The sequence below is a fragment of the Mustelus asterias genome, chromosome 25 (genome assembly GCF_964213995.1).
Source record: "Mustelus asterias chromosome 25, sMusAst1.hap1.1, whole genome shotgun sequence".
Classification (NCBI taxonomy): Eukaryota; Metazoa; Chordata; class Chondrichthyes; order Carcharhiniformes; family Triakidae; genus Mustelus; species Mustelus asterias.
Genome location: NC_135825.1, coordinates 42,763,610 through 42,778,644, shown reverse-complemented (window position 1 = coordinate 42,778,644; position 15,035 = coordinate 42,763,610).

Here is a 15,035-nt window from a genome sequence, read left to right as displayed (position 1 = left end):
TATTAAGTCACCTCTTAACCTTCTTCTCTCTAACAAAAACAACCTCAAGCCCCTCAGCCTTTCCTCATACGATTTTCCCACCATACCAGGCAACATCCTGGTAAATCTCCTCTGCACCCTTTCCAACACTTCCACATATTTCCTATAATGCGGCGACCAGAACTGTACGCAATACTCCAAATGCGGCCGCACCAGAGTTTTGTACAGTTGCAACATGGCCTCCTGACTCCGAAACTCAATCCCTCTACCAATAAAAGCTAACACACCGTACGCCTTCTTAACAACCCTATCAACCTGGGTGCCAACTTTCAGGGATCTATGCACATGGACACCCAGATCCCTCTGTTCATCTACACTACCAAGTATCTTACCATTAGCCCAGTACTCTGTGTTCCTGTTACTCCTTCCAAAGTGAATCACCTCACACTTTTCCGCATTAAACTCCATTTGCCACCTCTCAGCCCAGCTCTGCAGCTTATCTATGTCCCTCTGTAACCTGCCACTTCCCTCCGCACTGTCTACAACTCCACCGACTTTAGTGTCATCCGCAAATTTACTAATCCATCCTTCCATGCCCTCATCCAGGTCATTAATAAAAATGACAAACAGCAGTGGCCCCAAAACAGATCCTTGCGACACCACTAGTAACTGAACTCCAGGATGAATATTTCCCATCAACCACCACCCTCTGTTTTCTTACAGCTAGCCAATTCCTGATCCAAACCACGAAATCACCCTCAATCCCATGTGTCCGTATTTTCTGCAAAAGCTTACCATGGGGAACCATATCAAATGCTTTGCTGAAATCCATATACACCACATCAACCGCTTTACCCTCATCCACCTCTTTGGTCACCTCACCCCTTTTTCCCCCACTGCCTCCCCGTTCCCCCCACTCCCTTCCCCCTTCTACCCACTCCCTCACCCCCCCCTTTCCCCCCATCCCTTTCCCCCACTCGCTCACCCTTACCCCCCACACTCCCTCACCACTTTCTCCCCCACTCTCTCACCCTCTTCTCCCCCACTCTCTCACCCCCTTCTCCCCCACTCTCTCACCCCCTTCTCCCCCACTCCTTCCTTCTTTCCCCCCACTCCCTCACCCCTTTCCCCCCCACTCCCTCACCCCCTTCTCCTGTCCCCCCACTCCCACACCCCTTTCCCCACTCTCTCACCCCTTTCCCCCCACTCCCTCACCACTTTCTCCCCCACTCCCTCACCCCTTCTCCACTCCCTCACCCCTTCCCCCCACTCCCTCACCCTCTTCCCGCCTCCTCCCTCACCCCTTCCCCCTCCTCCCTCACCCCTTCCTCTCTCCTCCCTCACCCCTTCCTCCCACTCCCTCATCACTTTCCCCCTCCTCCCTCACCCCTTCCCCCTCCTCCCTCACCCATTCCTCCCACTCCCTCACCCCTTCCCCCCTCCTCCCTCACCCCTTCACCCTCCTCCCTCACCCCTACCCCCCTTCTCCCTCACCCCTTCCTCCCACTCCTTCACTCCTTCCCCCCTCCTCCCTCACCCCTTCCCGCGCCCCCCCCCCTCCCCCAGCCTCCACCCCCTTTCAGGTTACATTTCCAGATCACAAGAAACAGTAAAATAAATTTCTCATCCATCACCCTCCAAACCGCTCCCTCCTTCTCCCAATTTCACCAATGAGCTCAAATCAATGTCCTCAGATTCTCACCTGTCTGTTATCCCCCTCAGTGATATCATCCAACATCCCTCGCCAAATCCCACATTTAATAAAAACAGGAAAAGTTGGAGAGACTCAGCAGGTCCGGCAATATCTGTGGAAAGAGAGACAGATTAAACGTTCTGAGTCCAGTGTGGTGGTGTTGCCTTTGTCGGCCGAACCAAACACTCTGGAATTCTCTTCCTAAACCTCTGTGCTTTTGTAAATCTCTCCTGGAAACATTCCTCTTGCCTCCAGCTTGGTCACCTATTGTGCCAGTATTAACAATATTCTTATTGCTGTTCTTCTTGTCAAGCTCCTCGGGCGGTTTTGCTCCAATAAAACACAACGGGTGGGATTTTATGACCTCACTCATCCCGAAACTGTAAAATCCTGCCCGAGGTCAACAGACCTTTCCATTGTCCGCCATTCGCCTGCTCCAATTCCCGTGGAGCATTTTATCGGTACAATTCTGGCCTATATAAATGCAAGATGTTGTTGTCGGAATAAAGCATTGTCTGAACATTGATATGGTACTGGATACCCTGATAAGATGATGGAGTGGGCAAAAAAATGGCTTGGTGGCGCAGTGGTTAGCACTGCTGCCTTACAGGGACCCAGGTTCAATTCCTGGCTTGGGTCACTGTCTATGTGGAGTCTGCACGTTCTCCCCGTGTCTGCGTGGGTTTCCTCGGGTGCTCCGGTTTCCTCCCACACTCCAAAGACATGCTGGTTAGGTGCATTGGTCATGCTAAATTCTCCCTCAGTGTACCTGAACAGGCACCTGAAGTGTGGTGACTAGGGGATTTTCACAGTAACTTCATTGCAGTGTTAATGTAAGCCTACTTGTGACACTAATAAACAAACTTTAAACTTTAAAAAATAGCCGATGGAATGAAATGTCAGTAAATGTGAGACTCAGGAGCATACTGTGGTGTCATTCTACACTAAACCTAACCCAACCTGATTCCTAACCCTGACGCTCGACCCTAACCCAATCCTAACCGTAACTCAATTCATAACCCAACCCCCACCCTAACCCTATCCCTAACCTTAACCCAATTCCTAATCCTAATCCTAACCCAATCCCTAACTCTAAGCCTAACCCAAATGTTCTACCTAACCTCTTGCAACCTGCCCATCTATCCATCCCTTAATGTTTCAGCATAGGCAGTAAATGTTGGCCAGTTGATTAACTCTGGTGGGTATGGTGGCTGGGTTTGATGCTGTTCTCACTAGATTACTGTGCATCCAAATTCCTCAGTATTTGATTTATTATTGTCACATGCATTCATATACAGAGAAAAGTATTGTTTCTTGCGCTCTATACAGAAAAGCATATTGTACATAGAGAAGGAAAGGAGGGTGCAGATCAGCTTAGTGCAAGGTAGATCCATTCAAAAGTCTGATGGCAGAAGGGAAGAAGCTGTTCTTGAGTCGGTCGGCATGTGACCTCAGACTTTTGTATCTTTTTCCCGACGGAAGAAGGTGGAAGAGAAAATGTCCAGGGTGCGTGGGGTCCTTAATTATGCTGGCTGCTTTTCCAAGGCAGAGACAGAGTCAATGGATATGAGGCTGGTTTGGGTGATGGACTGGGCTTCGTTCACGACCCTTTGTATCTTCTTGCGGCCTTGGGCAGAGCAGGAGTCATACCAAGTTGTGATACAACCAGAAAGGATGTTTTCTATGGTACATCTTTAAAAATTGGTGAGAGTTGTAGCAGACATGCTGAATTTCCTTAGCCTCCTGAGAAAGTAGAGGCGCGGTGGGCGGAGGGGATTTGTGTGGGGAATGTCACAGGATAGTCAGCAGGAGGTCAATTAATCTTGGGATGTTCCTGCTCTCAGGCCCACATTAGGTACTGCAGCTGTTGACTGACTAATGGGCATCGGGTAAAGTGAATTCTCCAACTCCCAACTCCTGGAGGAGTAATTCCTGTTTCAATCCAGATAAGGAATAATCAGTATTGGGGCAGCCCCACAATGGCAGTCTGTCAGTCCTTTAAGCACTGTGAGATTTCCCTCTGTCACATTAGCCTTGCAATACAAAGCTCTCTCCTACTCTCTTTTCTGGCTGCACTGTTTCTTGTCCATGTTCTGATTCTAGTTATAATCTGATTTAAAAACATCAACGTTAACATTCCAATCAACTTGCAGCAACAGAACATTATACTGGCCAGTCATTGACTCGATTGGAATGTGATAATCTTAACAAAATGTCTGAATGTGTGACCTGGGTCTTGTGGTCTCTGATGGAATGGTTTGGATTTTGTTTTAATGCTCTCATAGGGCTAAGGGAAGATGAAGATTGTCTGGACTGCTGTTCCTGTCCATTCCAGTTTAACGGGAGCAAAGAGTGGGGGTTGATGTAGAGGACACGAGTGTGCTTTCACCTGCAGGAACTGTTTGAGTCGCTGTTCAAACAGGGGCTTGGTGCAGTGACCACATGACTAGTGCAGCGCCATGTCATGTATCAAGGGGCCATGGATGCTGCCAACTCAAGAAGCTGCAGGAGATTAACAGCGATGTCCATAAATCTGCTGTGACGCTACACATAGTAAGTTGCAGAATATTGCATCTCTTGTCTGTTATGCTCAGGTTACTTTCTCTGTCTCTATTTAGTGTTGCTCTCTCTAGCATAGAAAGTGACCATTCAGCCCACTGTGCCGATGCTGGTCCTTTAAAAGAACTATCCAGTTAGACTCACTTCCCCTGGTCCTCCCCCAGCTCTCTGTTCCCTTTCAAATTCACTTTTCAAATAGATTGAATCTGCTTCCACCTCTTTCAGGCAGTGAATTCCAGCTCAGAACAAATATTCTTCCCTTCCTCCTGCCTCTGCTCTATCTTCACCTTTCTTCTCTCTGCTCCACTCCTCCTCTCTCATATTCTCTCCTTCACTTTCCTCTCCCGCCCTTCTCCCCATCTCCCGTCTACTCGCTTTTCCACTCCGATCCTATCTCCTCTCCTGCACTCTCTTCCTCTCTGCTCCTTAACTCCTCTCCTGCTCCCCTCCACTCAACTTGCACTCCTCCTCCCCCCCTCCTCTCACACCCTGTCCATCGTTCCTCTCCTCTTCCCTCTCCTCCTCCCCCTTCCTCCTGCACTTAGACCATAAGACTATAAGATATAGGAGCAGAATTAGGCCATTCAGCCCATCGAGTCTGCTCCACCATTCAATCATGGCTGATATGATTCTCATCCCCATTCTCCTGCCTTCTTCCCGTAACCATTGATCCCCCTATTGATCTATTTCGGTCTTAAAGACACTCAATGACCTGGCCTCCGCAGCCTTCTGCGGCAAAGAGTTCCACAGATTCACCACCCTCCGGCTGAAGAAATTCCTCCTCATCTCAGTTTTAAAGGAGTGTCCCTTCACTCTGAGGTTGTGCCCTCGAGTTCTAGTCTCTCCCACTAGTGGAAACATCCTCTCCATGTCCACTCTATCCAGGCCTCGCAGTATTCCGTACGTTTCAATTAGATTCCCCCCTCATCCTTCTAAACTCCATTCAGTACAGACCCAGACTCCTCAACTGCTCCTCATATGACAAACCCTTCATTGCTGGGACCACTCTTGTGAACCTCCTCTGGACCCCCTCCAAGGCCAGCACATCCTTCCTTACGTATGGGGCCCAAAACTGCTCACAGTTGTTAGAATATTTGAATTTTCTAACCCCCAGCAGTTAATTCTATATTAATTATGTTTAATTGTATTCAAGGTGGAGGACGTTAACTGGGGATTCACTTGTGCCCTAGAAATAGGAACAGATTGAAACTGAGCTTGTTGGATTTGGAGGTGCATTTTTGGAAAGTGTCACTCTGTTCAAAGAACCTGATGAAAGTGCAGAAATATTGGCTTCAGTTCTATCCTTCACCACGGGCTTTCTGGAATAGAACAGAGCTCCCTCGTGTCTTGAATTTTCATCTTTTCTTTTCAAATAAATCTAAATTTAGGATTAGGATGGACACTATTTAATACACTTTAAGCTGAGAGAAGCTTACAAAGACGAATGTAATCAGCATTCTTCCCTTTAAACACACAATCCCTCTTTTTAATAACACAATATAAACCAAAAGATTCTTCAGCAGTTGTTAACTGAAGAAAGGTTTTCCCTCCCTTAGAATGAAAGGATGAGGAATGCCATTCCCACAAACTTGCTGTTCTCTCCCGCAATCCCTGTCTGGAATCTGGCTGGGAGTCTTTCCTGGTGAAGCCACGCTCCTGATACAAAGGCGGTTGCAATGGTCAGAAGCTTGTGAGGTGCAACAGGCAATTCCTCCATGTTGTTAAAAAGAGAGCCGAGACCCAGTTTGAGGCTAGGGTTTGGACCTTCTGACTGGGGAGCACTCAGTGCTCAGGGCAAATCTTGGGCTTGAAGATGGACCAGGCCCTGTTTTTGCCCATTCAAGTTCAATTTCCACCTTATCTGACCTTGCAAGTGGCTTCAATAAACATGAGAATTTATGGACTATAGTCAGCGGGATCACAGCAGCAAATTTGTTCTCTGAAAACTCCCACAGCAAACAATGTGATAACGATGAGATGTTTGTTGAGTGCTCAGTAACACCCTGAACATTAGGAACAACTCTCTTGCTCATGTTCAAGATAGCGACATGCAATCATTAATCGGTACAATGGTAGCCACACTCCACCCTTTCCCCCAGCCACTGAAATTGTCATTGTGTGGTCCTGGTTGTGAATGATGGACATTTTGGCTTTGATACTGAGGCAGATGTTGGTGGGGGGAACATGCACAGCTGGATAACTGTGTGGGGGAAGATGGGGAGTGGGAGGGAGAGGGAAATGTGAGAGAATCATTGGCAGCGTTGAAAGAAAAAAAAAGGAGGAAACCTTTTCATTACAACCTCCAGTTCTAAAATTGAGAAAAAGTTTGGAGAAAGCTGTTTACTGTTAATTCAGTTTTTGATGTTGAATTTACATTGGGTCTTTTCCAAGATTCTAATCCCACAATATAGTGTGGCTGCTATGATATCAAAACCCATGCACAATTCATGGAATGTCAGCTATTTCCCTCTCTCCCTTCTTCCCCAGAAGTAAAGGGATCTGCTCTTTACAAAAAGCTTGTTGACTTGCCCTTCAGTATCTCCCGGACAGATCATCCTCTTGTTTTCCAACTCATTAAATTGATATATGGAAGTTCCCTCCAAGTCGGAAAATGTCCTGCCGTCATCTGGAGTCAGGAACAGTATCGGGTGGGGACCGAGGGGAGTTTCTGTGTGGCTCCACAGGAGGCTCAGGCTACTGAGTAGACTAGAAAATGCACAGCTCGACAACGCAGGGGGGTGGTATTCTCCCCAGGCACAGCTGCCGGATGGTCTGGCTCAGTGAAGATTCCTTCATTGATTTGTTTTTTCTCCAAAATAAGACTTTTAGCAGCAGCCTTCACGTGGCCTCCTGCTTTGATTTTGATTTGATTTGATTTATTATTGTCACATGAATTAACATACAGTGAAAAGTATAGAGAACTTTAAGTATTGGCTCAGTTGGTGGTATTCATGTCTGTGTCACACACTTGTGGCTTTTCAATCCCACTCCAGGCATTTGAACACACAATCCAGGCTGACGCTCCCAGCGACGGAGGTGTTGTCTTTTCAGTGAGATGGTAAATTGAAGCCTTGTCTGCTGCTTCGGGGGGGATGTAAGACATCCCATATCACTTAGAGCAGCAGTGTCCTTCCTCATGTCCCATTCAATAGTTACCCGCCCAATGTCACTACAATAGATTTACCTTGGTGTTATTTGGGGCGGCACGGTTGCACAGTGGGTTAGCACTGCTGCTTCACAGCTCCAGGGGCCTGGGTTCGATTCCCGGCTCGGGTCACTGTCTGTGTGGAGTTTGGACATTCTCCTCGTGTCTGTGTGGGTTTCCTCCGGGTGCTCCGGTTTCCTCCCACAGTCCAAAGATGTGCGGGTTAGGTTGATTGGCCATGCTAAGATTGCTCCTTAGTGTCCTGAGATGCATAGATTAGAGGGATTAGCGGGTAAAATATGTAGGGTAATGGGGGTAGGGCCTGGGTGGGATTGTGGTTGGTGCAGACAAGATGGGCCGAATGGCCTCTTTCTGCATTGTAGGGATTCTATGATTTCTACCTCTTTATGGGATCTTGCTGTGTACAAGTCAGCTGCCATAATCCCCACTTTACAACAATGGCTACACTTCATTGGTTGTAAAATTTTAATTCTTTCATGGGATGTGGGCATCACTGGCTGGGACAGCATTTATTGATCATTCCTAATTGCCCTTGAACTGAGCGTCTTAGGAGTCAGCCACATTGCTGTGACTCTGGAGTCACATGTAGACCAGACAGCAGATTTCCTTCCCTAAAGGACATTAGTGAATCAGATGGGTTTTTACGACAATCAATAGTTTCACGGTCATCGTTACTGACACTTGCTTTTCAATGAAATTGAATTTAAGTTTCACCAATTTACAAATTAGAAACAGGAGTAGGCCACTCAGCCCCTCAAGCCTGCCTCACCAGATGCTCTGATGGGGTTTCAACCTTTGCCACAGATCGTTGGACTGGGCCTCTGGATTACCAACCTACTGATAGTGCCACTATGCCATGGCACCCCCTTTATCACCATCGCCTCTTGTAACATGAGGCTGTGAAAGTCATTATGAAAAATGGAAACTCTTAATTTGATGAGGACAGAGCTTCTGGAACTGTAAGAGAGCCAGTGTGTGTGAGAGTGGCCTGAAACCATGGCCTCACTAGTGTTGGAGTTAAGATCAGATATACTCAGCCAAACTGATTTGGTTCACTCAAGAGATAGACAGAGAATTGTCCTTGATGACAATGCACCTCATCCAGCAACAACATTGAGAACATCCTGTAAGTACGAGGAGAGCACTGCTTCATACAAGATGAAAAACACATGAGAAATGGACCAGAGATGGTGGAAATAGAAACAATTACAAGTTAAACAAGGACGTTTATGTTTATTTTAGCCCCCCATGTTTCTGGAACATTGCTTGTGCTTTTAACTCAGCAGATCATCGGTGCTGGGAAATAAAAGTGTTATCAACTTCTAAGCAATGGCAATGCAAAGAGCTCAGAGATTACAGGGTAGTGAATTTCATTTCCATATGATCCTAAATGGACCACTGAGTAGATCAAGAGTAAAACTCATTCACCCATCAAACACACAGAAGTAATCACTGACCAGATGCAGAGTAACTCTCCCTCAACACTGTCCCCATCAAACACGCTAGGACAGGTACAGCACAGGGTTAGATACAGAGTAAATTTCCCTCTACACTGTCCCCATCAAACGCTCCCAGGACAGGTACAGCACGGGGTTAGATACAGAGTAAAGCTCCCTCTACACTGTCCCCACCAAATGCTCCCAGGACAGGTACAGCACGGGGTTAGATACAGAGTAAAGCTCTTCCCCTGCTGCATCAAAATCACTCAGACCAAAACCTCAGAAGAACTTCCCTCACTGCTCCAGCTGAATATTTTAAACACCCAGCCCAGTCAGAATGTGGCAGCCCTGAATTAAAATTACCAAATTTTCCTGAATTATAGGTTGGCCTTTCTGTGGGTTTATGCTAACTCGGGAATGGGCTGGGGCTGATGAATTATTTTTCCAAAGGCCCTTTGGCAGTTGTGGAACTGAGGCTTTGATCCTTTATGATTTGCAAGTTGACAGGACAGCATTCTCTCTCACTGCTCTATCCACTGTGGCTGTTTAGACACCAAATAAAACGTGTCCAACCGAGTTCATGTGAATAGTGAAGAACATAATTCATTGAGAGCAGTCACTGAAACACTGATGATTCACTAATAGTTCAGAATTCTGGAGTATCATGGAATAGTAATGCAGTAATCATCAGGAGATCCTGACTCTACAATGACCACAGCTACATAAAACTAGCCTCCACTTTCCCATCGAGTGAACTTGAGCTGACCGGCAAATCTTGAGAAGTGATTGGGTCAGATTGAAGTGAACTCATTGAGAGGTTATTTTGAGCCTGTCTTTGTGATGAGTCAGTCAGATCATTGGTTCATGTTCTTGTGTGTGTTTTAACATTATTTGTTAATCTCTTGAGTATCTGCAGGCACCAACACTGGCACACGGATGATGCCATGTCAGATGACCTTTCCGAAATATTGATTTACATGGCAGTTACCTGAAACAGTGTGTATTTTGTCTGAATATTGAAATGAGATCCCTTTGTTCTTTTCCAGACTTGTTCTAGGCGGGCAGTGTAGTAATCTCCTGTGGTCATTCCCCTGCAAAACAGACATGCCATTTTGGATACTGTTGAGGGGAATGGCCTCTCAGAGGATAACAGCAGCAGCCAAATTCATAGCACCATGATTGGCTCTGGCGAATAGGGGAGGAGTAAAAGGCATAGACATTCAATAGTTATCGGTAAATCAAATAGAAGGGGAATAGATTGACGTTTCTGTGGTCACAAACGAGACTCCAGGATGGTATGTTGCCTCCCTGGTGCTAAGGTCAAGGATGTCTCAGAGTGGTTACAGGACATTCTGGAGGGGGAGGGTGAACAGCCAGTGGTTGTGGGACACATTGGTACAGCCAACATAGGTAGAAAATAGTATGAGGCTCTAAAAGCAGAATATAGGGAGTTGGGAAGCAAGCTGAAAAGTAGGACCTCAAAGGTAGTGATCTCAGGTTAGTTATCTCAGCGTCCATGCTAGTCAGAGCAGGATATATAGGATTGATACACGGCTGAGGAGATGGTGTGAGGGGGAGAGTGGGGAGAGTTTCAGGTTCCCAGGACATTGGAACTGGTTCTGGGGGAAGTGGGACTGGTACAAACTGGATGGGTTACACCGGGACAGGGCAGGGACTGATGTCCTGTGGGGTGGGGAGGTGGGGTGAGGTACTTGCTAGAGTGGTTGGGGAGGGTTTAAACTAATATCCTAGGGGGATGGGAACCTATATAAGGATTCAGAGCAGGGGGAATCAAGAACAAGGGGAAAAGACAGCAAGGAAGATAAGAAAAGTGATAGGCAGAGAAATCAAGGACCAGAATCAGATAAGGATGCAGTAAAAAATAGTAGGAATGGGACAAAAACGTTAAAAGTGTTCATCTTAAGGTTTTGTACCTGAATGCTCAGAACATTCAAAACAACGTGGGTGAATTAGTTGTGCAGATAGATGTAAAGGGGTATAGTTGGCATTATGGCTCCAAGGTGACCAAGGATAGGAACTAAAAATTGAGGGCTATTCAGTATTTAGGAAGGACAGACAGAAACGAAAAGGTGGCGGAGTTGCATTGTTGATTAATGAAGATATTGATACAATATTGAGGAAACATATTAGCACAGATGATGTGGAATCTGTATAGGTTGAGTTAAGAAACACCAAGGGGCAAAAAACATTCATGGGTTGGTTTACACATCACCAAACTTTAGTGGTAATGTTGAGAATAGCATTAGACAGGAAATCAGAGATGCACGTGTTAAAGGAACATCGGTGATTATCGGTGACTTTCATTTACAAATAGATCGGAGAGTCAAATTAGTCACAGTACAATAGAGGAGGAATTTCTGGAATGTATACGAGACAGTTTTCTGGACCAATATGTTGAGGGACCAACAAGGGAGCAGGCCATCCTGGACTGGGTATTGTGCAATGAGAAAGGATTAGTTAGCAATCTAGTTGTGAGAGAACTCTTGGGGACGAGTGACCAAAATATGATAGAATTCTTTGTCAAGCTGGATAATGATGTAGTTGATTCTGAGACCAGGGTCCTGAATCTCAATAAAGGTAACTATAATGCAATGAGACATGAATTGGCCATGATGGACTGGGAAACATTACTGAAAGGAAAGACAGTGGGCAGGCAATTAAAGAGCGGATAGGTGAACTCCAGAAGTTGTTTATTCCTGTTTGGCACAAGAGTGGAAAGGGAACTGTGGTCAAACTATGGCTTACAGGGGAAATTAGAGATAGCATTAGATTCAAAGAAGAAGTATACAAATTGGCAAGAAAAAGCAATAGATCAGAGGATTGGGAGCAAAGGATTCAGCAAAGGATTAATTCAGCAAAGGATTAATTCAGCAAAGGATTAATTAAGAAGGGGAAAATAGAGTATGAAAATAAGCCAGTGAGGAACATAAAAAGTGACCACATACCTAAGAGAAAAAGATTGACAAAAGCAAATGTCGGCCCGCTACAGTCAAAAACAGGGGAATTCATAATGGGGAACAAAGAAATGGCTGAGGAACTACATTCGTGCTTTGCTTCTGTCTTCACAAAGGAAGACATGAATAATATACCAGAACTTCTGAGAGAAACAAGTTTTAGTGAGGAGCTGAAGGAAATCAGCATTAGTAGAGAAATGGTTTTGGGGAAATTGATGGGTTTGAAGGTGGATAAATCTCCAGGGCCTGATAATCTTCATCCCAGAGTACTTAAGGAAGTGGCCCTGGAAATAGTAGATCGATTGGTGGTCATTTTCCAAAATTCTTTGGACTCTGAACTGGTTCCTACAGATTGGAGGGTAGCTAATGTAAGCCCGCTAGTCAAAATGGGAAGTAGAGGGAAAACAGGGAACTATAGAACAATGAACCGAACTTCGGTACTGGGGAAGTTGCTACAGCCCACAATTTTGGATCTATTTTGCTGAATTGCCCTGGATCCCATGGACTCTTACCTTCTAGATCAGTCTCCCATATGGGACCTTGTCAAAAGCCTCACTGAAATCTATATAAACTACATCAACTGCACCACCTCATCTGCACATGTGGTCACCTCCTCAAAAAATTCAAACAACACAGAAACAAACCAGTCAGTCCAACTGGTATGAGCCAGAGTTAATCTTTCACTTGAAGCTCCTCCAACTTTATCCTGAAATCAAGTGGAAAGGCATGAAGACTCCTATAAAACCCCGGGAGCAACTGAACAGCAACCACACCAGCGGCTCAGAATCAACACTGATGCCATCGCGTCACAGCCCCTAATAAACCCAAAGCTACCGGCCAGCTAGAAAGATCAGTGGATGGAAAAAACAGTCCTGACACTGTCTCTCCATGCTGCCCCGGAGCAGACAGACACCTCAAGCCCTTACACAAAAGAGGGAGTGGAGAATACACTGACAGCAGCCAAGTCAGGCAGAGCCGCAGGAGTTGATGGGATTTAGCCAGAATTCCAGAAGAACATTGGATCACAGGGAAGGAAGTGGCTCGCAAGGCTGTTTACCAACAGCCTCAGCACAGGCACTGTTCCAAACAGCTGGTACCATACCAAGATAGTGGTCATTGCCCAAGCCAGGGAAGCCACCCAATGACCCACACAGCTCCCAACTCATTACCCTGTTCTCAATATCATGGAGGACCTTAGAATGTCTTCTGCTGAACAACCAGAGTCCGCACCCTGGAAACAGGGGCCTCTCCCCAACAAGGTGCTAGCCTGGCACCCTGACACTGCCAGCTTGGCACCTTGGCAGTGGCCACTGGGTACCCTGACGCTGTCCACCAGGAAGTGCCAAGGGTGTGGTGCCTGAACAGAACTGCCAGAAAACACACCACGGGGGGCAAAAATACTGCCCAAGGGGGTCTCCCATTAAAGAAGACGATGAGAATAAATATTTTCCTCTCAGAGGGTGGTGAATCTTTGGAACTCTCTTCCTCAGAGAGTGATGGAGGCAGAGTTATAGAATATTTTTAAGGCAGAGATAGATAGATTCTTGACGAACAGTGGAGTTAAAGGTTATCGGGGGGTAAGCAGAATATGGAGTTGAGGCCACACAATCAGATCAGTCATGATCTTATTGTATGACAGATCAGCCTCGAGGGGCTGAGTGGCCGACTGCTCCAAATTCATATGTTCACATGCACAATCTACACCCTCCAAACAGCCCCACCTCTTGATGCACACCTCCCGGCTGACTGCAGTCTGCTAACTGACCAGAGTGGTGAAGTGGCAAGTTTCAACCTTCCACAGAAAATCTGGATAACTGTCAAGCGCTTGAGAACAGGTTAGGGAAGATGTAGCCACTTTCACAAGCTGAAATTGGGACTGCGGCCCTCCCAAGTCAGACCATGGCTACATAATTGAACTATAATCAGTTCCCTAGTCATAAGAAAAAAAAGCAGACATATCATTTTATTCCTTTTTCCCTTGTGTCCCTATGATATTCACCTGAACTACCTCACTGCTAACAAGGTTCTCTGGATAAAGTTAACAACAATCACTAATTTTGGACAGTCCCATAACTGAAATCATCTTCTCTGAATCTAGCCTGAAATCTTTTCAACTCAATTAAATGATTCAGACTTAGGAATGTTATCTAAAAGCTCTCCAAATACTGACTTTGCTGGTATTTCCAGCTCGTCCAATCAGAGGCCAGTTTCTCAGAGTATTCATGTGGAGATGCCGCGTGTTGGACTGGGGTGGGCACAGTAAGAAGTCTCACAACACCAGGTTAAAGTCCAACAGGTTTATTTGGAATCATGAGCTTTCGGAACGCAGCTTCTTCATCAGTTGAGTCACCTGAGGAAGCAGCAGCACTCCTAAGGCTCGTGATTCCAAATAAACCTGCTGGACTTTAACCTGGTGCTGTGAGACTTCTTACTGTTTCAGAGTATTGGCTGCTGATAGGCTGACCAATATGCCTGTCAGTAGCCAACACAGCTTGATTGGACAAGCTGGAAGAACAGCATGTTTTTTAAATTTAAAATGTCCAGTCCTATTGCAGTATTCCTGGACAAGCCCCACAGAACCCCAAGGTTTCAGGGAACTCAATTTGGAAAATGTTGAGTTACAAGCTTCCCTGCAAATCATTGAATATCACAGACAGACGCAGCTTTCTGTGTGGTCAGCTGAGAGAGGCTGCTTGGATTTGCAAGCTGGATGGCAGGGAAGGTTATCGGGGGGTAAGCAGAGGGATGCTAAAGACATTCCCTCTGTCTTTAGCCAGAGGGATGCATTTTGCAACTATCTAAGATTCTGGGAGATTCTTCATGGCACAGTCATGGTGAAAAGAATCATCAAAACAAGTTTTATTACAGATGGTGAATTTGAGGAACTCTGGAAACGCAGGGAAACACCTGGTGACTCCAATTATTACTCAATGAAAAGGGAGACATGGAAATCCATTGGAAGCTGGGAACAACTGTGGACTATTTGCTAAAGGGACTGTAATTCTGTGGAATGTGTGATAAATATAGAAGGGAAACCTGCTTCTCTTAGGTGTAAGTTGCCTACAGAAAGAAAACTGTGCTTGATCATTAGTGCTTTTAGTCATTTGTTGCAGTAAATGTTTCAGAACATGAAATCTTTTGTGTCACCCTTTCAAATCATAAATTGGGGCGGGAACCGAGCGTGCATGTGCTGGTCCTGGGGGTAGTGGGTGGGGGTTATAATG